This window comes from Oncorhynchus masou, unplaced genomic scaffold, assembly GCF_036934945.1.
Source record: "Oncorhynchus masou masou isolate Uvic2021 unplaced genomic scaffold, UVic_Omas_1.1 unplaced_scaffold_3507, whole genome shotgun sequence".
Taxonomy (NCBI): Eukaryota; Metazoa; Chordata; class Actinopteri; order Salmoniformes; family Salmonidae; genus Oncorhynchus; species Oncorhynchus masou.
Genome location: NW_027009915.1, coordinates 1 through 22176, shown reverse-complemented (window position 1 = coordinate 22176; position 22176 = coordinate 1). Strand labels below are relative to the sequence as shown.

The following is a 22176-nucleotide window of genomic DNA, read 5'->3' as shown; positions in this document are numbered from 1 at the left end:
CAAAGTGAGTCTGATTAACAGCTGTTGCATTTTCACCATTAGATAAACATCTCTGTGTCACTCAAAAAGTGGAAGAAATTGCATATACTGTAGCCATAATTTGTAGCACATATTGTTGGATGAAATACAAACAACCTTGTTACTTTTTTCAAAGCGAGGGCACATATTTCAGTCTTGTGGGAAAAAACTGACAAAGAGTTGAAATTTCACAAGGCAGTGATAAAAAAGCTTACAGCACCTGGTGCACTCGCTTTGAAATAAGTAAGCAAGGCTTGTGTGTATTTCATCCAACAATCTGTGCTACATATTATAACAGTCAAAGTGAGTCTTGATTAACAGCTGTTGCATTTTCACCATTAGATAAGCATCTTTGTGTCACTCAAAAAGTGGAAGAAATTAAATATACTGTAGCCATAATTTGTAGCACAGATTGTTGGATGAAATACGAACTAACCTTGCTGACTTATTTCAAAGCGAGGGCACATATTTCAGTCTTGTGGAAAAACTGACAAAGAGTTGAAATTTCACAAGGCAGTGATAAAAAAGCTTACAGCACCTGGTGTACACTCCCGCCCTTTGAAATATGTAAGCAAGGCTTGGCCGGTATTTCATCCAACAATCTGTGCTACATATTATGGCTAAAGTCAAAGTGAGTCTGATTAACAGCTGTTGCATTTTCACCATTAGATAAGCATCTTTGTGTCACTCAAAAAGTGGAAGAAATTAAATATACTGTAGCCATAATTTGTAGCACAGATTGTTGGATGAAATACAAACTAACCTTGCTGACTTATTTCAAAGCGAGGGCACATATTTCAGTCTTGTGGAAAAAACTGACAAAGAGTTGAAATTTCACAAGGCAGTGATAAAAAGCTTACAGCACCTGGTGCACTCGCTTTGAAATAAGTAAGCAAGGCTTGTGTGTATTTCATCCAACAATCTGTGCTACATATTATGGCTACAGTCAAAGTGAGTCTGATTAACAGCTGTTGCATTTTCACCATTAGATAAGCATCTTTGTGTCACTCAAAAAGTGGAAGAAATTAAATATACTGTAGCCATAATTTGGATTAAATACAAACTAACCTTGCTTACTTATTTCAAAGCGAGGGCACATATTTCAGTCTTGTGTGAAAAAACTGACAAAGAGTTGAAATTCCACAAGGCAGTGACAAAAGCTTTACAGCACCTGGTATTCCCAATTGGTCTTACAATCCGAATACTAACCAGGCCCGACCCTGCTTAGCTTCTGAGAACAACGAGATCAGGAGTACTCAGGCTGGTATGGTCGTAAGTAAGAAACTTTCTCTTGGTGCACTATATAAAGTCAAAGTGAGTCTGATTAACAGCTGTTGCATTCTCACCATTACATAAGCATCTTTGTGTCACTCAAAAAGTGGAAGAAATTGCAAATCAGTTTTTCTCCAAGACTAATTTGTGCACTCGATGGTTGGATGTAAGCAAGGCTAACTGTATTTCATCCAACAATCTGTGCTACATATTACAGTCAAAGTGAGTCTGATTAACAGCTCTTGCATTTTCACCATTAGATAAACATCTCTGTGTCACTCAAAAACTGGAAGAAATTGCATATACTGTAGCCATAATTTGTAGCACAGATTGTTGGATGAAATACAAACAACCTTGTTATTTTTTTTCAAAGCAGGCGGTCTATTTCATCTTGTGGGAAAAAACTGACAAAGAGTTGAAATTTCACAAGGCAGTGATAAAAAAGCTTACAGCACCTGGTGCACTCAGCTTTGAAATAAGTAAGCAAGGCTTGTGTGTATTTCATCCAACAATCTCTGCTACATATTATGGCTACAGTCAAAGTGAGTCTGATTAACAGCTGTTGCATTTTCACCATTAGATAAGCATCTTTGTGTCACTCAAAAAGTGGAAGAAATTAAATATACTGTAGCCATAATTTGTAGCACAGATTGTTGGATGAAATACGAACTAACCTTGCTGACTTATTTCAAAGCGAGGGCACATATTTCAGTCTTGTGGGAAAAAACTGACAAAGAGTTGAAATTTCACAAGGCAGTGATAAAAAGCTTACAGCACCTGGTATTCCCAAGTGGTCTCCCAATCCAATACTAACCAGGCCCGACCCTGCTTAGCTTCCGAGAACAACGAGATCAGGCGTACTCAGGCTGGTATGGTCGTAAGTAAGAAACTTTCTCTTGGTGCACTATATAAAGTCAAAGTGAGTCTGATTAACAGCTGTTGCATTCTCACCATTAGATAAGCATCTTTGTATCACTCAAAAAGTGGAAGAAATTGCAAATCAGTTTTTGTAGCACAAAACTGGTATGTGATCACTTTGAAATAAATAAGCAAGGCTTGTGTTATTTCATCCAACAATCTGTGCTACATATTATGGCTACAGTCAAAGTGAGTCTGATTAACAGCTGTTGCATTTTCACCATTAGATAAACATCTTTGTGTCACTCAAAAAGTGGAAGAAATTGCATATACTGTAGCCATAATTTGTAGCACAGATTGTTGGATGAAATACAAACTAACCTTGGCTTACTTATTTCAAAGCGAGGCCACATATTTCAGTCTTGTGGGAAAAAACTGACAAAGAGTTGAAATTTCACAAGGCAGTGATAAAAAAGCTTACAGCACCTGGTGCACTCGCTTTGAAATAAGTAAGCAAGGCGTGTGTAAACCATCCAACAATCTGTGCTACATATTATGGCTACAGTCAAAGTGAGTCTGATTAACAGCTGTTGCATTTTCACCATTAGATAAGCATCTTTGTGTCACTCAAAAAGTGGAAGAAATTAAATATACTGTAGCCATAATTTGTAGCACAGATTGTTGGATGAAATACAAACTAACCTTGGCTTACTTATTTCAAAGCGAGGGCACATATTTCAGTCTTGTGGAAAAAACTGACAAAGAGTTGAAATTTCACAAGGCAGTGATAAAAAAGCTTACAGCACCTGGTGCACTCGCTTCTCCCAAATATGTAAGCAAGGCTTGTGTGTATTTCATCCAACAATCTGTGCTACATATTATGGCTACAGTCAAAGTGAGTCTGATTAACAGCTGTTGCATTTTCACCATTAGATAAGCATCTTTGTGTCACTCAAAAAGTGGAAGAAATTAAATATACTGTAGCCATAATTTGGATTAAAATACAAACTAACCTTGCTGACTTATTTCAAAGCGAGGGCACATATTTCAGTCTTGTGTGAAAAAACTGACAAAGAGTTGAAATTCCACAAGGCAGTGACAAAAAGCTTTACAGCACCTGGTATTCCCAATTGGTCTTACAATCCAATACTAACCAGGCCCGACCCTGCTTAGCTTCTGAGAACAACGAGATCAGGAGTACTCAGGCTGGTGTGGTCGTAAGTAAGAAACTTTCTCTTGGTGCACTATATAAAGTCAAAGTGAGTCTGATTAACAGCTGTTGCATTTTCACCATTAGATAAGCATCTTTGTGTCACTCAAAAAGTGGAAGAAATTGCAAATCAGTTTTTTGTCACAATGACTGAAATATTGCTTACTTATTTCAAAGCGAGGGCACATATTTCAGCTTGTGAAATAAAAGTAAATTCCACAAGGCAAGGCTAGTGTGTATTTCATCCAACAATCTGTGCTACATATTATGGCTACAGTCAAAGTGAGTCTGATTAACAGCTCTTGCATTTTCACCATTAGATAAACATCTCTGTGTCACTCAAAAAGTGGAAGAAATTGCATATACTGTAGCCATAATTTGTAGCACAGATTGTTGGATGAAATACAAACTAACCTTTGCTTACTTTTTTCAAAGCGAGGGCACATATTTCAGTCTTGTGGGAAAAAACTGACAAAGAGTTGAAATTTCACAAGGCAGTGATAAAAAAGCTTACAGCACCTGGTGCACTCGCTTTGAAATAAGTAAGCAAGGCTTGTGTGTATTTCATCCAACAATCTGTGCTACATATTATGGCTACAGTCAAAGTGAGTCTGATTAACAGCTGTTGCATTTTCACCATTAGATAAGCATCTTTGTGTCACTCAAAAAGTGGAAGAAATTAAATATACTGTAGCCATAATTTGTAGCACAGATTGTTGGATGAAATACAAACTAACCTTGCTGACTTATTTCAAAGCGAGGGCACATATTTCAGTCTTGTGGAAAAAACTGACAAAGAGTTGAAATTTCACAAGGCAGTGATAAAAAGCTTACAGCACCTGGTATTCCCAGGCGGTCTCCCATCCAATATGTAACCAAGGCTTGTGTGTATTTCATCCAACAATCTGTGCTCGTACATAAACCATCTCTGGCACTATATAAAGTCAAAGTGAGTCTTGATTAACAGCTGTTGCATTTTCACCATTAGATAAGCATCTTTGTGTCACTCAAAAAGTGGAAGAAATTAAATATACTGTAGCCATAATTTGGATTAAATACAAAAACTAACCTTGCTGACTTATTTCAAAGCGAGGGCACATATTTCAGTCTTGTGTGAAAAAACTGACAAAGAGTTGAAATTCCACAAGGCAGTGACAAAAAGCTTTACAGCACCTGGTATTCCCAATTGGTCTTACAATCCAAGTACTAACCAGGCCCGACCCTGCTTAGCTTCTGAGAACAACGAGATCAGGAGTACTCAGGCTGGTGTGGTCGTAAGTAAGAAACTTTCTCTTGGTGCACTATATAAAGTCAAAGTGAGTCTTGATTAACAGCTGTTGCATTTCACCATTAGATAAGCATCTTTGTGTCACTCAAAAAGTGGAAGAAATTGCAAATCATTTTTTCTCACAAGACTGAAATATGTGCACTAATTTGTAAGTACAGATGGTTGGATGAAATTCATCCAACAATCTGTGCTACATATTATGGCTACAGTCAAAGTGAGTCTGATTAACAGCTCTTGCATTTTCACCATTAGATAAACATCTCTGTGTCACTCAAAAAACGGAAGAAATTGCATATACTGTAGCCATAATTTGTAGCACAGATTGTTGGATGAAATACAAACTAACCTTGCTTACTTTTTTCACCTGGGGCACATATTTCAGTCTTGTGGGAAAAAACTGACAAAGAGTTGAAATTTCACAAGGCAGTGATAAAAAAGCTTACAGCACCTGGTGCCCGACTCGCTTAAATAGATCAGAAGCAAGGCCGGTGTGTATTTCATCCAACAATCTGTGTACACTATATAAAGTCAAAGTGAGTCTGATTAACAGCTGTTGCATTTTCACCATTAGATAAGCATCTTTGTGTCACTCAAAAAGTGGAAGAAATTAAATATACTGTAGCCATAATTTGTAGCACAGATTGTTGGATGAAATACAAACTAACCTTGCTGACTTATTTCAAAGCGAGGGCACATATTTCAGTCTTGTGGAAAAAACTGACAAAGACTTGAAATTTCACAAGGCAGTGATAAAAAAGCTTACAGCACCTGGTATTCCCAGGCTTTCCCATATGTAAGCAACCAGGCCCGTGTTAGCTTCATCCAACAATCTGTGCTACATATTATGGCTACATCTCTTGGTCAAAGTGAGTCTGATTAACAGCTGTTGCATTTTCACCATTAGATAAGCATCTTTGTGTCACTCAAAAAGTGGAAGAAATTAAATATACTGTAGCCATAATTTGGATTATGAAATACAAACTAACCTTGCTGACTTATTTCAAAGCGAGGGCACATATTTCAGTCTTGTGTGAAAAAACTGACAAAGAGTTGAAATTCCACAAGGCAGTGACAAAAAGCTTTACAGCACCTGGTATTCCCAGGCGGTCTTACAATCCAAGTACTAACCAGGCCCGACCCTGCTTAGCTTCTGAGAACAACGAGATCAGGAGTACTCAGGCTGGTATGGTCGTAAGTAAGAAACTTCTCTTGGTACACTATATAAAGTCAAAGTGAGTCTGATTAACAGCTGTTGCATTCTCACCATTAGATAAGCATCTTTGTGTCACTCAAAAAGTGGAAGAAATTGCAAATCAGTTTTTTCTCACAAGACTGAAATTGTGCAGCACAGATGGTTGGATTTCATCCAATAATCTGTGCTAATATTATGGCTACAGTCAAAGTGAGTCTGATTAACAGCTCTTGCATTTTCACCATTAGATAAACATCTCTGTGTCACTCAAAAAGTGGAAGAAAAACTGTAGCCATAAATTGTAGCACAGATTGCAGTGATGAAAACAAACAACCTGCTTACTTTTTTCCAAGCGAGGGCATCATATTTCAGTCTTGTGGGAAAAAACTGACAAAGAGTTGAAATTTCATCAAGGCAGTGATAAAAAAGCTTACAGCACCTGGTGCACTCGCTTTGAAATAAGTAAGCAAGGCTTGTGTGTATTTCATCCATCAATCTGTGCTACATATTAAAGTCAAAGTGAGTCTTGATTAACAGCTGTTGCATTTTCACCATTAGATAAGCATCTTTGTGTCACTCAAAAAGTGGAAGAAATTAAATATACTGTAGCCATAATTTGTAGCACAGATTGTTGGATGAAATACAAACTAACCTTGCTTACTTATTTCAAAGCGAGGGCACATATTTCAGTCTTGTGGAAAAAACTGACAAAGAGTTGAAATTTCACAAGGCAGTGATAAAAAGCTTACAGCACCTGGTGCATTCCCAGGCTTTGAAATAAGTAAACCAGGCCCGTGTTAGCTTCATCCAACAATCTGTGCTACATATCTATGGTACACTATATAAAGTCAAAGTGAGTCTTGATTAACAGCTGTTGCATTTTCACCATTAGATAAGCATCTTTGTGTCACTCAAAAAGTGGAAGAAATTAAATATACTGTAGCCATAATTTGGACAGATTAAAATACAAACTAACCTTGCTGACTTATTTCAAAGCGAGGGCACATATTTCAGTCTTGTGTGAAAAAACTGACAAAGAGTTGAAATTCCACAAGGCAGTGACAAAAAGCTTTACAGCACCTGGTATTCCCAATTGGTCTTACATCCAAGTACTAACCAGGCCCGACCCTGCTTAGCTTCCGAGAACAGACGAGATCAGGCGTACTCAGGCTGGTGTGGTCGTAAGTAAGAAACTTTCTCTTGGTGCACTATATAAAGTCAAAGTGAGTCTGATTAACAGCTGTTGCATTTCACCATTACATAAGCATCTTTGTGTCACTCAAAAAGTGGAAGAAATTGCAAATCAGTTTTTTCCACAAGACTGAACAGATGGTTGGATGAAATAAAACAACCTTGTTATTTATTTCAACAATCTGTGCTACATATTATGGCTACAGTCAAAGTGAGTCTGATTAACAGCTCTTGCATTTTCACCATTAGATAAACATCTCTGTGTCACTCAAAAAGTGGAAGAAATTGCATATACTGTAGCCATAATTTGTCCACAGATTGTTGGATGAAATACAAACTAACCTTGCTTACTTTTTTCAACCAGGCCCAGTCTTGTGGGAAAAAACTGACAAAGAGTTGAAATTTCACAAGGCAGTGATAAAAAAGCTTACAGCACCTGGTGCACTCGCTTTGAAATAAGTAAGCAAGGCTTGTGTGTATTTCATCCAACAATCTGTGCTACATATATGGCTAAGTCAAAGTGAGTCTTGATTAACAGCTGTTGCATTTTCACCATTAGATAAGCATCTTTGTGTCACTCAAAAAGTGGAAGAAATTAAATATACTGTAGCCATAATTTGTAGCACAGATTGTTGGATGAAATACAAACTAACCTTGCTTACTTATTTCAAAGCGAGGGCACATATTTCAGTCTTGTGGGAAAAAACTGACAAAGAGTTGAAATTTCACAAGGCAGTGATAAAAAGCTTACAGCACCTGGTATTCCCAGGCTTCTCCCAGACCATGTAAGCAACCCTGCTTAGCTTCCGAGATCAGCTTGTGTGTATTTCATCCAAAAATCTCTTGGTACATATATGGCTAAGTCAAAGTGAGTCTTGATTAACAGCTGTTGCATTTTCACCATTAGATAAGCATCTTTGTGTCACTCAAAAAGTGGAAGAAATTAAATATACTGTAGCCATAATTTGCACAGATTATGAAATACAAACTAACCTTGCTGACTTATTTCAAAGCGAGGGCACATATTTCAGTCTTGTGGGAAAAAACTGACAAAGAGTTGAAATTCCACAAGGCAGTGACAAAAAGCTTACAGCACCTGGTATTCCCAGTTGGTCTAACATCCAATACTAACCAGGCCCGACCCTGCTTAGCTTCCGAGATCAGACGAGATCAGGCGTACTTTTTTTTTTATCTTTTATTATGAAAAAAACACATAATATTTACAACATTCAATCCATTATAAAAAAGGATGAGCAATTCATCCTTTTACAAAATCAAAAAAAGAAAAGAAAACCTATTAAAACCCCAATCATCCACCAAAACCAATTAATAATTAAAACCAAGTTTTCCATTCGACTCAATTTCAATAAAAGTGCTCCCCCACACAAACAATTTTTCAAAATTACATCCACCATATTTATATATTACTTCTATATCTTTCTCTAGAATACTTCTAAATAAAACCTCCACACTCACAATTTTCCCTTCATAATGTCCCAAATTCCTTCTTAGTCTTACAGCGTATCTGGCATGACTAAGAACAAAATTCATCAAATTAAAATTAAAAACTTTGCTTTTCCCAGTTAAACCAAAAAGAAACAACCTCCTCCACTCAACCCCAGCAACAATCTCTTCTCCCCAATGTTGTACTAAAATCCCCTTTAAAAACTTATGAAACTCTTCTAATCTACTACATTCAACAAAAAAGTGCATAAAATTTTCCACCCCCGTACCACAAATATCACATTCTCTTTTAACATCTCTATTTATTTGATGTAAAACCACGTTCGTAAAATCCTATTATGTTTCAATTTAAAATCATTGTCTTCACATTCTATAGAATTATATTTTACATTTACATTCTTCCATATTGATTTCACATCTATATTTGCAAACACCCTAGACCACACTTTTTCCGAAGCAGGAGTTTTTATCTCTCTTAAAATACATTTTTCATAAACCTTTTTAACTTTCAAACCTGACAAATCATACTTCTTCCCATTACTTTCATAATATAAAACCGGTAAACCCTTTGCTCTTGTAGCCACCTCTTTATTTATTAAAACACCCCACTCCTCAGGAAGACATCCTAATATTCTCTTATACATGTTCTCCACAGTAGTTCTACTTATTTCATCATTTTCTTCATCCACATTATCAAATATTGCCTGACATGGAAGGAACCCCGGAATGACCTCATATAAAATGTCCCCAATCTGTCTCATCCCAGCCCTCATAAAATATTTACAAAACAACATCTTATTATTATACTGTATCTTGGGATTTAAAAAAATTGGCTGATTTAAAATATTGTCTAAAATGGTACACTCATAATAAATATTTGGTAAAAACTCCCCCAAGCCTCAAACACTTCTCTATAAAACAAGGGTATATTACCTAACATTTCCTTTTTCATACACATCAATAAACCATTGTCCCCCATCCTCCCAACCTCCTGCAAATACTCCTTAAAAAATCTTTTCCATCCATAATCTAATTCACCATATAAATATTTACGTACCATTTTGACTCTAATTGCTTTTTTCCTCACATTTAAATCCACCAACTTCAAACCCCCCTCCTCATAACCTGCAATCAAAGTTTTAAAAGAAATTTTCGCACCTTTCCCATCCCATAAAAAATCAACTAAAATCTTATTTATTTCCGATAAAACCCATTCTGGTACGTCTAAAACATTTATGACATGAATAAAAATTGACATCAGCAAGGAATTTACAACAATTACTTTCCCTTTTAATTTCAAAGACCTCCCCCTCCACATATTTACCACCTTTCTAACTTTATTTATTACACCACTCCATGTCAGATCCCTAGCTTCCTGTTCCTTCACCCCTAAAAACACACCTAACACCTTAAAATAATCATTTACCATTTTAAAAGGAAAAGTCCCCTCATTAATCTTCCCAACATACATTATTACTGACTTCTCCATATTCACTTTTGCTCCTGAGGCTTGCTCATATACTTTAAAACACTCCATCACCCTTTTAACACTTCCCTCATCTCTAACTGTTATTGTGGTATCGTCTGCATATTGATGAATTAAACTAAAACCTCCTTGCGGAGTCTCTACACAATTTATAAAATTATCTTTTTTAAGGTATGCCGCTAAGGGTTCTACCGATAAAACATACAATAATGCTGATAAAGGGCACCCCTGTCTCACCGATCTCTCAAGAATAAAAGAATCTGTTAAAACCCCATTACATTTTACCCTACTTTTTGCCTTTCTATATAATAATTTTATCCATCCTATTATTCTGTTTCCAAACCCATATTTTTCCAGTACCCTAAACATAAAATCATGTTCCACCCTGTCAAAAGCTTTATTAAAATCTATACTTAAAACAATTCCCCCTCTCTTATCGCTATTCATTTTATTTATCACATCTCTAAGTGTAATAATAGTATCAGCTATATCTCTTCCAGGCACACTATAATTTTGTGTAGGTGCTATAATATCATTTAAAACCATCTTCATCCTATTTGCCAATATCTTAGCTAAAATCTTATAATCTGAGTTTAATAAACTAATTGGCCTATAATTCTCCAATTTTAATTTGCTCCCCTTATTTTTATATAAAATCGATATCAGCCCTGTCACCATGGAGTCTGAAACAGTATTATTATCTTCCATATATTGATACACTTCCATTAAAATCGGTGCTAAAAAACTTTCATACATTTTATAAAACTCTGCAATTAGTCCATCTACTCCAGGACTTTTATTTATTTGTAAACCCTTAATTGCATCTTTCACTTCATCCACTGTTATCTTCCTATCACATCTTTGCTTATCCTCAACACATATTTGCACATCCACACTACCTAAAATCTCCTTTACACACCCCTCATCCACCTCCCCTTTCTTAAATAAATCCTTATAAAAATTCTGTACGGTTTCTAATATCTCAACATAATCATTTACCACTTCACCCTTTACATTTTCTATCTCACTAATATATGATTTCATCTGTTTAGTTTTCTCTAAACCAAGAAAAAAAGACGTGCATTTCTCCCCTTCCAACACATACTTTGCCCTACTTCTAATAGATGCCCCCTTACACTTATCTATTTCACATTTGCTCAATTGTGCCTTTAAATCTAAAAACCTTTCAATATTATAAATAGGATTAACATCACATTTCCTCATTTCTTCATTCAATTTTTCTCTTAAAAAATGTTCTTCTCTTGTCATCCTACTCCTCTTCTTCCTTGCATATCTAATACTAAAACCTTTAATTTTTTTCTTTACATTTTCCCACCACTGGCACTTATCATTCCCTTTTTGCTTATCCTCCATTTCATGTTCTATCAAAGATTTAAGCTGTATTCCATATTCTTCATCACCTAAATACCCTGCATTCATGCACCATATTCCCCCCCCTTTCCTTTCTCTATCTAACCCCACCGAAAATGTTAACCCAGCATGATCACTAAAAGTTGTAAAAATATAATTAATATCCTTCATAAAATTCCTTAACCCTTCATTTACTAAAACCAGATCTATCCGTGTCTGTTTCAACTCCCCTAAAACCACCTGCCTTCTAGAAAATCCTCTCTTGTTCGGGTTCTCGTCTCTCCATATATCAATCAGACTGTTTTCACACATAATCTTCCTTAAAACTCCCCTCGATACGTCACTTCTAAAAATAGCTCCCCTTGACATATCTAATCTATTCATTTTAACATTAAAATCCCCAACTAAAATACAGTTACCCTTGCACCATTTCCCTAATTCTAAAAATAAATTCCTTCGCTCTATCTCATTATTCGGCGCATAAATATTTATAATCCTAAAAACCCTATTCATATATTCAAAATCCAAAATTAAAATCCTCCCATTATTATCATTATATATCTTCTTCACATTTTCTACTACATCCTTCCTTAATAAAATTGCAACCCCACTTGAATTACCTCTGCCATTGTTTACATAAATAAAATCCCTCCATATTTTTTTTACTTCTAAAACACAAACATTATCCCAGTGTGTTTCTTGAATACATAAAATATCTGAATTCTTCATTTGGACTATTCTATTTAATTTTCCCATTGTTCTCAAACCATTTGCATTTATTGACATTATATTGACCATTCTAATAAATAATAAAATAATAAAATATAATTTCATTATCCTCTACCTGTTATCCAGTTTCTTTCTTCTTCCACCCTTTCTCTCCCCCTCTTCCCACCGCTTTCCTTTTCCTGTATCCTTCCCTCGTTCTTTCCATCTTTGCCCCATCATCCGTGTCCGATATCTCCTCCAAGTCCATGTTATCCAGCCAACTCCCACTCTTGGCATCCACCTCCGTTGTGCTCCCCGTATTCATCTCCACTTCTGGTATAGTCGTTGTGCTCCCCGTGCTTATCGCCGTCTCTGGTATTGTCATCAACTCCATAACCCCCTCCATTTCTTCACCCCCCGAGCTACTTGTTAGTGCTGTGCTTTCCCCCAAAACCTGTGAGTCCCCCGTACTTCCCCCCAGTCCACTCCCCCCCTCCTCCTGAAAACTCCCTCTTCTTATTCCTGAGTCCATACTGCCCCCAATTTCATTTATCTTCTGGTCCTTCTTCCTTCTTCCTTCCTCCGTCTCTCCACCTTCCACCACGTCCTCTCCTCCATCTTCTTCTCCTTCTTGCGACAATACCACTGCTTCCTCGAATATTGTTTGACTCCCCTCTTCAGGCCTATCCTCTCCACAGTTGCACTCCGCCACTCTCTTTCTGCATCCACCACAAAAATTCCTTTCCTTCTCTCCATCACATTCTCTCGCATAGTGTCCATGATTGCCACACTTAAAACACCTAAATTCCGGGCAGTCTTTAACTATGTGCCCGGGTTGAATACACATACGACACACTCTGACCTGTTTGTCATGAATGACCCTGAAATATTCTGCTCCCTCCAACGTCTCAATTCTTGTAGAATAAGGTAATGATGTCACTTTTTCTGTGAACTTGACCTTGCAGAAACGTGTCCCGTCAACCACCTCCGTTCCTGGCCAAACTCTCCTCCTTATCTCCGAGACGGCCTCCACTCCCCAGCTTCTCAGCTTGCCCACTATCACACCATCTTCTACGTATACTGGGAGATTCATAAAAGACACCACCAATTCCTTCACATTAATATCTCTCGCCAGAATCCTTGTGTCCTTTATTCGCAATCCATCCATTAACCGTTCTTTTCCTCTATCATTTCTCATCGTAATTTCATACTTCTTTTCTCCTTTCATGCGGCATCCCACCACCTCTCCACACCCCTCCTTAATTGCTCTTAGTAGTTCCATTGTCGTCACTTTGTCTTCTCCTTCCAACTCAATTGCCACCGTGTATTCTTTTCCATATTTCACTCCTTCGTTATCTTCATTTTTCTTCCGTTGCGCCTTTTCGTTGTCTTTGTCCATTCCGTTTGTCTTTTCCATGTTGTCCGTCATAGTAAAAAACGAATCCAAAAAAACCTCTCCCCAAGCAGAAAAACCTGCAAGGGGGAAGACTAACCAAACTTTAAACTATTCAACTGAAGAAAATAATAAATTATATTGCAAAAACCAATTAATTAACAAAAATAGCTCTCGAGCAAACACTCTCCAGCAAACACTCACTCACAGCTCAGACACTCGCACCTGTCGTCACTTCTCCAATCAGGAAATGCGTATTCAGGCTGGTATGGCCGTAAGCGAGAAACCATCTCTTGGTACACTATATAAAGTCAAAGTGAGTCTTGATTAACAGCTGTTGCATTTTCACCATTTCGATAAGCATCTTTGTGTCACTCAAAAAGTGGAAGAAATTGCATATACTGTAGCCATAATTTGTAGCACAGATGGTTGGATGAATTTCATCCAACAATCTTGCTTATTATTTCAGTCAAAGTGCTGATTAACAGCTCTTGCATTTTCACCATTTCATCTCTGTTGTGGAAGAAATTGCATATAAAGTAGCCATAATTTGTAGCACAGATTGTTGGATGAAATACAAACTAACACCTGGTATTCCCAAAGCGGTCTCACATATTTCAAGTCTTGTGGGAAAAAACTGACAAAGAGTTGAAATTTCCGAGATCAGTGATAATCAGGCTTACAGGCACCTGGTGTGCTTTGAAATAAGTAAGCAAGGCTTGTGTGTATTTCATCCAACTCTGTGGTACATATTATGGCTAAGTCAAAGTGAGTCTTGATTAACAGCTGTTGCATTTTCACCATTAGATAAGCATCTTTGTGTCACTCAAAAAGTGGAAGAAATTGCATATACTGTAGCCATAATTTGTAGCACAGATTGTTGGATGAAATACAAACTAACCTTGCTGACTTATTTCAAAGCGAGGGCACATATTTCAGCCTTGTGGAAAAAACTGACAAAGAGTTGAAATTCCACAAGGCAGTGACAAAAAGCTTACAGCACCTGGTATTCCCAAGTGGTCTTACAATCCAAGTACTAACCAGGCCCGACCCTGCTTAGCTTCTGAGAACAACGAGATCAGGAGTACTCAGGCTGGTATGGTCGTAAGTAAGAAACTTTCTCTTGGTGCACTATATAAAGTCAAAGTGAGTCTGATTAACAGCTGTTGCATTCTCACCATTAGATAAGCATCTTTGTATCACTCAAAAAGTGGAAGAAATTGCAAATCAGTTTTTTCTCACAAAACTGAAATATGTGCACTCGCTTTGAAATAAGTAAGCAAGGCTAGTGTGTATTTCATCCAACAATCTGTGCTACATATTATGGCTACAGTCAAAGTGAGTCTGATTAACAGCTGTTGCATTTTCACCATTAGATAAACATCTTTGTGTCACTCAAAAAGTGGAAGAAATTGCATATACTGTAGCCATAATTTGTAGCACAGATTGTTGGATGAAATACAAACTAACCTTGGCTTACTTATTTCAAAGCGAGGGCACATATTTCAGTCTTGTGGGAAAAAACTGACAAAGAGTTGAAATTTCACAAGGCAGTGATAAAAAGCTTACAGCACCTGGTGCACTCGCTTTGAAATAAGTAAGCAAGGCTTGTGTGTATTTCATCCAACAATCTGTGCTACATGTTATGGCTAAAGTCAAAGTGAGTCTGATTAACAGCTGTTGCATTTTCACCATTAGATAAGCATCTTTGTGTCACTCAAAAAGTGGAAGAAATTAAATATACTGTAGCCATAATTTGTAGCACAGATTGTTGGATGAAATACAAACTAACCTTGCTTACTTATTTCAAAGCGAGGGCACATATTTCAGTCTTGTGGAAAAAACTGACAAAGAGTTGAAATTTCACAAGGCAGTGATAAAAAGCTTACAGCACCTGGTGCACTTCCCAGGCTTTGAAATATGTAAGCAAGGCTTGATTTCATCCAACAATCTGTGCTACATATTATGGCTACAGTCAAAGTGAGTCTGATTAACAGCTGTTGCATTTTCACCATTAGATAAGCATCTTTGTGTCACTCAAAAAGTGGAAGAAATTAAATATACTGTAGCCATAATTTGGATTAAATACAAACTAACCTTGCTTACTTATTTCAAAGCGAGGGCACATATTTCAGTCTTGTGTGAAAAAACTGACAAAGAGTTGAAATTCCACAAGGCAGTGACAAAAAGCTTTACAGCACCTGGTATTCCCAATTGGTCTTACAATCCGAATACTAACCAGGCCCGACCCTGCTTAGCTTCTGAGAACAACGAGATCAGGAGTACTCAGGCTGGTATGGTCGTAAGTAAGAAACTTTCTCTTGGTGCACTATATAAAGTCAAAGTGAGTCTGATTAACAGCTGTTGCATTTTCACCATTAGATAAGCATCTTTGTGTCACTCAAAAAGTGGAAGAAATTGCAAATCATTTTTTCTCACAAGACTGTAGCCATAATTTGAAATAAGTAAGATGGTTGGATGAATTTCAAACAATCTGTGCTACATATTATTTCAAAGTGAGTCTGATTAACAGCTCTTGCATTTTCACCATTAGATAAACATCTCTGTGTCACTCAAAAAGTGGAAGAAATTGCATATACTGTAGCCATAATTTGTAGCACAGATTGTTGGATGAAATACAAACTAACCTTGCACTTATTTCAAAGCGAGGTCACATATTTCAGTCTTGTGGGAAAAAACCCGACAAAGCTTGAAATTTCACAAGGCAGTGATAAAAAGATCAGCACCTGGTGCACTCAGGCTTTGAAATAAGTAAGCAAGGCTTGTGTGTATTTCATCCAACAATCTGGTGCACATATTATAAAGTCAAAGTGAGTCTGATTAACAGCTGTTGCATTTTCACCATTAGATAAGCATCTTTGTGTCACTCAAAAAGTGGAAGAAATTAAATATACTGTAGCCATAATTTGTAGCACAGATTGTTGGATGAAATACAAACTAACCTTGCTGACTTATTTCAAAGCGAGGGCACATATTTCAGTCTTGTGGAAAAAACTGACAAAGAGTTGAAATTTCACAAGGCAGTGACAAAAAGCTTACAGCACCTGGTATTCCCAGGCGGTCTCCCAAATACTAACCAGGCCCGAAGCAGATCAGGATTGTGTGTATTTCATCCAACAATCTGTGCTACATATATAAAGTCAAAGTGAGTCTGATTAACAGCTGTTGCATTTTCACCATTAGATAAGCATCTTTGTGTCACTCAAAAAGTGGAAGAAATTGCATATACTGTAGCCATAATTTGTAGCACAGATTATGAAATACAAACTAACCTTGCTTACTTATTTCAAAGCGAGGGCACATATTTCAGTCTTGTGGGAAAAAACTGACAAAGAGTTGAAATTCCACAAGGCAGTGACAAAAAGCTTTACAGCACCTGGTATTCCCAATTGGTCTTACAATCCGAATACTAACCAGGCCCGACCCTGCTTAGCTTCTGAGAACAACGAGATCAGGAGTACTCAGGCTGGTATGGTCGTAAGTAAGAAACTTTCTCTTGGTGCACTATATAAAGTCAAAGTTAGTCTGATTAACAGCTGTTGCATTCTCACCATTAGATAAGCATCTTTGTGTCACTCAAAAAGTGGAAGAAATTGCAAATCAGTTTTTTCTCACAAGACTGAAATAGCCATAATTTGTAAGCACAGATGGTGTGTATTTCATCCAAACAATCTGTGCTACATATTATTACAGTCAAAGTGAGTCTGATTAACAGCTCTTGCATTTTCACCATTAGATAAACATCTCTGTGTCACTCAAAAAGTGGAAGAAATTGCATATACTGTAGCCATAATTTGTAGCAGTGATGAAATACAAACTAACCTTGCACTTATTTCAAAGCGGTCACCCATTTCAAGTCTTGTGGGAAAAAGGCTGACAAAGAGTTGAAATTTCACAAGGCAGTGATCAGAAAAGCTTACAGACCTGGTGCACTCAGCCGGAAATAAGTAAGCAAGGCTTGTGTGTAATCCATCTCTTGCTACATATTATAAAGTCAAAGTGAGTCTGATTAACAGCTGTTGCATTTTCACCATTAGATAAGCATCTTTGTGTCACTCAAAAAGTGGAAGAAATTAAATATACTGTAGCCATAATTTGTAGCACAGATGGTTGGATGAAATACAAACTAACCTTGCTTACTTATTTCAAAGCGAGGGCACATATTTCAGTCTTGTGGGAAAACACTGACAAAGAGTTGAAATTTCACAAGGCAGTGATAAAAGCTTACAGCACCTGGTGTTCCCAAGTGGTCTTACAATCCGAATACTAACCAGGCCCGACCATGCTTATCTTCTGAGAACGAGATCAGGCGTACTCAGGCTGGTATGGTCGTAAGCAAGAAACCATCTCTTGGTGCACTATATAAAGTCAAAGTGAGTCTGATTAACAGCTGTTGCATTTTCACCATTAGATAAGCATCTTTGTGTCACTCAAAAAGTGGAAGAAATTAAATATACTGTAGCCATAATTTGGATTAAATACAAACTAACCTTGCTTACTTATTTCAAAGCGAGGGCACATATTTCAGTCTTGTGTGAAAAAACTGACAAAGAGTTGAAATTCCACAAGGCAGTGACAAAAAGCTTTAGAGCACCTGGTATTCCCAATTGGTCTTACAATCCGAATACTAACCAGGCCCGACCCTGCTAATCTTCTGAGAACGAGATCAGGCGGACTCAGGCTGGTATGGTCGTAAGCAAGAAACTTTCTCTTGGTGCACTATATAAAGTCAAAGTGAGTCTGATTAACAGCTGTTGCATTTTCACCATTAGATAAGCATCTTTGTATCACTCAAAAAGTGGAAGAAATTGCAAATCAGTTTTTTCTCACAAAACTGAAATATGTGCACTCACTTTGAAATAAATAAGCAAGGCTAGTGTGTATTTCATCCAACAATCTGTGCTACATATTATGGCTACAGTCAAAGTGAGTCTGATTAACAGCTGTTGCATTTTCACCATTAGATAAACATCTTTGTGTCACTCAAAAAGTGGAAGAAATTGCATATACTGTAGCCATAATTTGTAGCACAGATTGTTGGATGAAATACAAACTAACCTTGCTTACTTATTTCAAAGTGAGGGGACATATTTCAGTCTTGTGGGAAAAAACTGACAAAGAGTTGAAATTTCACAAGGCAGTGATAAAAAAGCTTACAGCACCTGGTATTCCCAAGTGGTCTTACAATCCGAATACTAACCAGGCCCGACCCTGCTTAGCTTCTGAGAACAACGAGATCAGGAGTACTCAGGCTGGTATGGTCGTAAGTAAGAAACTTTCTCTTGGTGCACTATATAAAGTCAAAGTGAGTCTGATTAACAGCTGTTGCATTCTCACCATTAGATAAGCATCTTTGTGTCACTCAAAAAGTGGAAGAAATTGCAAATCAGTTTTTCTCACAAAACTGAAATTGTCATGTCTTGTTATGTCTGTTCCTGTCCTTTCTCTTCACTCTGTCTCTCTCTGCTGGTCTTTTTAGGTTACCTTCTCTGTCTCTCATTCTTCAGCTGTTCTACATCTCCCCTAACTAGCTCATTCACTCTTTCACACCTGTTCTCTCTTCCCCTCTGATTAGGTCTCTATTTCTCTCTCTGTTCCTGCTACTTTCAGTGTCTGATTCTTGTTTGTGTTTTTGATGCCAGAAGCAAGCTGTCGTCTCGTTTGCTTCCACCTTGTCCTATCCTGTCGGAGTCTGCCTGGCAGGTGCATCCTGCACTATACTACGTTCTTTTTGTTCCATTGTCAACGTTGGAAGAGGATTTATGCCATTCCTGTTTTTTCATTAAAGAACTCTGTTTTCTGTTAAAACCGCTTTTGGGTCTTCACTCAAGTACATAACAGAAGAATCAGACCAAGAATGGACCCAGCGGCACCGGACCCTTTTCACTCCGCCGTCGAGATCCAGGGAGCGATGCTAGGCAGACACGAGGAGGAATTGTCTGCTGCTCGACATGCCGTTGAGACCCTGGCCGTCCAAGTCTCCGACCTCACAAGACAGGTTCACCAACTCCACCTCGATCCACCGCCCACTTCCAGGGTTTCCGAGTCTCCGGAGCCCAGGATCAACAACCCGCCCTGTTACTCTGGGGAGCCCACTGAGTGCCGCTCATTCCTCACTCAGTGTGATGTGGTGTTCTCTCTCAGCCCAACACTTACTCCCGGAGCGCAGCCCGCATCGCCTACGTCATTTCTCTCCTTACCGGACGGGCGCGTGAGTGGGGCACGGCAATCTGGGAGGCGAGGGCTGAGTGTATTAACCAGTTTCAGGACTTTAAGGAGGAGATGATACGGGTTTTTGACCGTTCTGTTTTTGGGGAGGAGGCTTCCAGGGCCCTGTCTTCCCTATGTCAGGGAATCGATCCATAACGGATTGAGTTTCGCACTCTCGCTGCCTCTAGTGACTGGAACGAGCCGGCTTTGCTCGCTCGTTTTCTGGAGGGTCTCCTCGTCGAGGTTAAGGATGAGATCCTCTCCCGGGAGGTTCCTTCCAGTCTGGACTCCTTAATAGCCCTCGCTATTCGCATAGAGCGACGGTTTGATCTTCGTCGCCGAGCTCGTGGAAAGGAGCTCGCGTTCTCCGTTGCTCCCTCTCCACATCACTGCCACCTGCCGCATCACTGCCACCCTCCTCCGCCGGCTCGGATGCTGAGCCTATGCAGCTGGGGGTATCCGCATCTCGGCCAAGGAGAAGGAACGGAGAATCACCAATCGCCTCTGTCTCTACTGCGGCTCCGCTGGTCATTTTGTCACCTCATGTCCAGTAAAAGCCAGAGCTCATCAGTAAGGGGAGGGCTACTGGTGAGCGCAACTACTCAGGCCTCTCCTTCTGGATCACGCACTACCTTTCGGTCCATCTCCGCTGGCCCGGTTCATCTGCTTCCTGCAGTGCCTTGATAGACTCTGGGGCGGAGGGCTGTTTTATGGACGAGACCTGGGCTCGGGAACATGACATTCCTCTCAGACAGTTAGGGAGCCCACGGCCTTGTTCGCTTTAGATGGTAGTTCTCTCCCCAAGATTCAGCGTGAGACGCTGCCTTTAACCCTCACTGTCTCTGGTAATCATAGCGAAACCATTTCTTTTTAATTTTTCGTTCACCTTTTACACCTGTTGTTTTGGGTCATCCCTGGCTAGTGCGCCATAACCCTTCTATTAATTGGTCTAGTAATACTATCCTATCCTGGAATGTTTCTTGTCATGTGACCTGTTTAATGTCTGCTATCCCTCCTGTTTCCTCTGTCTCTTCTTCACAGGAGGAGCCTGGCGATTTGACAGGGGTGCCGGAGGAGTATCACGATCTGCGCACGGTGTTCAGTCGTTCCAAGGCCACTTCTCTCCCTCCACACCGGTCGTATGACTGTAGTATTGATCTCCTTCCGGGAACTACTCCCCCGGGGTAGATTATACTCTCTGTCGGCTCCCGAACGTAAGGCTCTCGAGGATTATTTGTCGGTTTTGCTCGACGCCGGTACCATAGTCTCCTCCTCCTCTCCCGCCGGAGCGGGGTTTTTTTTTGTTCAGAAGAAGGACGGGTCCCTGCGCCCATGCGTGGATTATCGAGGCTGAATGACATAACAGTTAAGAATCGTTATCCGCTTCCTCTTATGTCTTCAGCCTTCGAGATCCTGCAGGGAGCCAGGTTTTTCACCAAATTGGACCTTCGTAACGCCTACCATCTCGTGCGCATCAGGGAGGGGGACGAGTGGAAGACGGCGTTTAACACTCCGTTAGGGCACTTTGAATACCGGGTTCTTCCTTTCGGCCTCGTTAACGCTCCAGCTGTCTTTCAGGCACTAGTTAACGACGTCCTGAGAGACATGCTGAACATTTTTGTTTTCGTTTACATGGACGATATCCTGATTTTTTCACCGTCTCTCTCGATTCATGTTCAGCACGTGCGACGCGTCCTCCAGCGCCTTTTGGAGAACTGTCTTTATGTGAAGGCTGAGAAGTGCACTTTTCATGCCGCCTCTGTCCCTTTTCTCGGTTCCGTTATTTCCGCTGAGGGCATTAAGATGGATCCCGCTAAGGTCCAGGCTGTCATTGATTGGCCCGTTCCTAAGTCACGCGTCGAGCTGCAGCGCTTTCTGGGCTTCGCTAATTTCTATCGTCGTTTCATCCGTAATTTCGGTCAGGTGGCAGCTCCCCTCACAGCCCTTACATACCTTAAGGGAACATTTCGACAATCACCGTATAGTTAGTGAGAAAGTCCCTATTGGAACTGTACGGTCCCTTACTAGACGTCCGAAAAACATTTTAGAAATTCGGGGACGGCGTCGGGCCGAGCGGTAGGGCCAGACCTACCGGGAAGTCATCAAATGAACTTTGTCGGACATTCGGTTTTCGTTTAATAAAATAAACAAATTTTAGCCCATTTTTGCGCAATGCCGAAATATCCCACAAGAGGGCATAAGCAATCATATTGCTATTGGACAAAACATCACGAATCACGACGTGCCATATCTCGGAAACCGAAAATATTTCGAAGCCGAAACTTGGTGGGCGTAGGTTTGGCATTATGGGAAGATGGCCCCGAACAAGATGGCGTCTAGGCCTCAACGGTTTTGAGTTATGGCCATATTTCTGGGATTAAAGGTCCAAAATGAAAATAGAGAAAAGATTTTTTCACTTCACGTCAAAGTCAAGGAGCCTCCGGTGTCAATAAAAAAAAAATCGGCCATTTATCTATCGTCATTTACGAGAAAT

General features: G+C 39.1%; 4 pseudogenes; all 4 read right to left on the bottom strand.

The window, feature by feature from the left end:
• Positions 1 to 2055: 2055 nt before the first annotated feature.
• On the bottom strand, positions 2056 to 2173 carry LOC135534511 (5S ribosomal RNA; annotated as a pseudogene).
• Positions 2174 to 5724: 3551 nt separating this feature from the next.
• On the bottom strand, positions 5725 to 5843 carry LOC135534513 (5S ribosomal RNA; annotated as a pseudogene).
• A 1063-nt stretch (positions 5844 to 6906) lies between these two features.
• On the bottom strand, positions 6907 to 7025 carry LOC135534515 (5S ribosomal RNA; annotated as a pseudogene).
• A 7417-nt stretch (positions 7026 to 14442) lies between these two features.
• LOC135534516 (5S ribosomal RNA) lies at positions 14443 to 14561 on the bottom strand (annotated as a pseudogene).
• Between the last annotated feature and the right edge of the window lie 7615 nt (positions 14562 to 22176).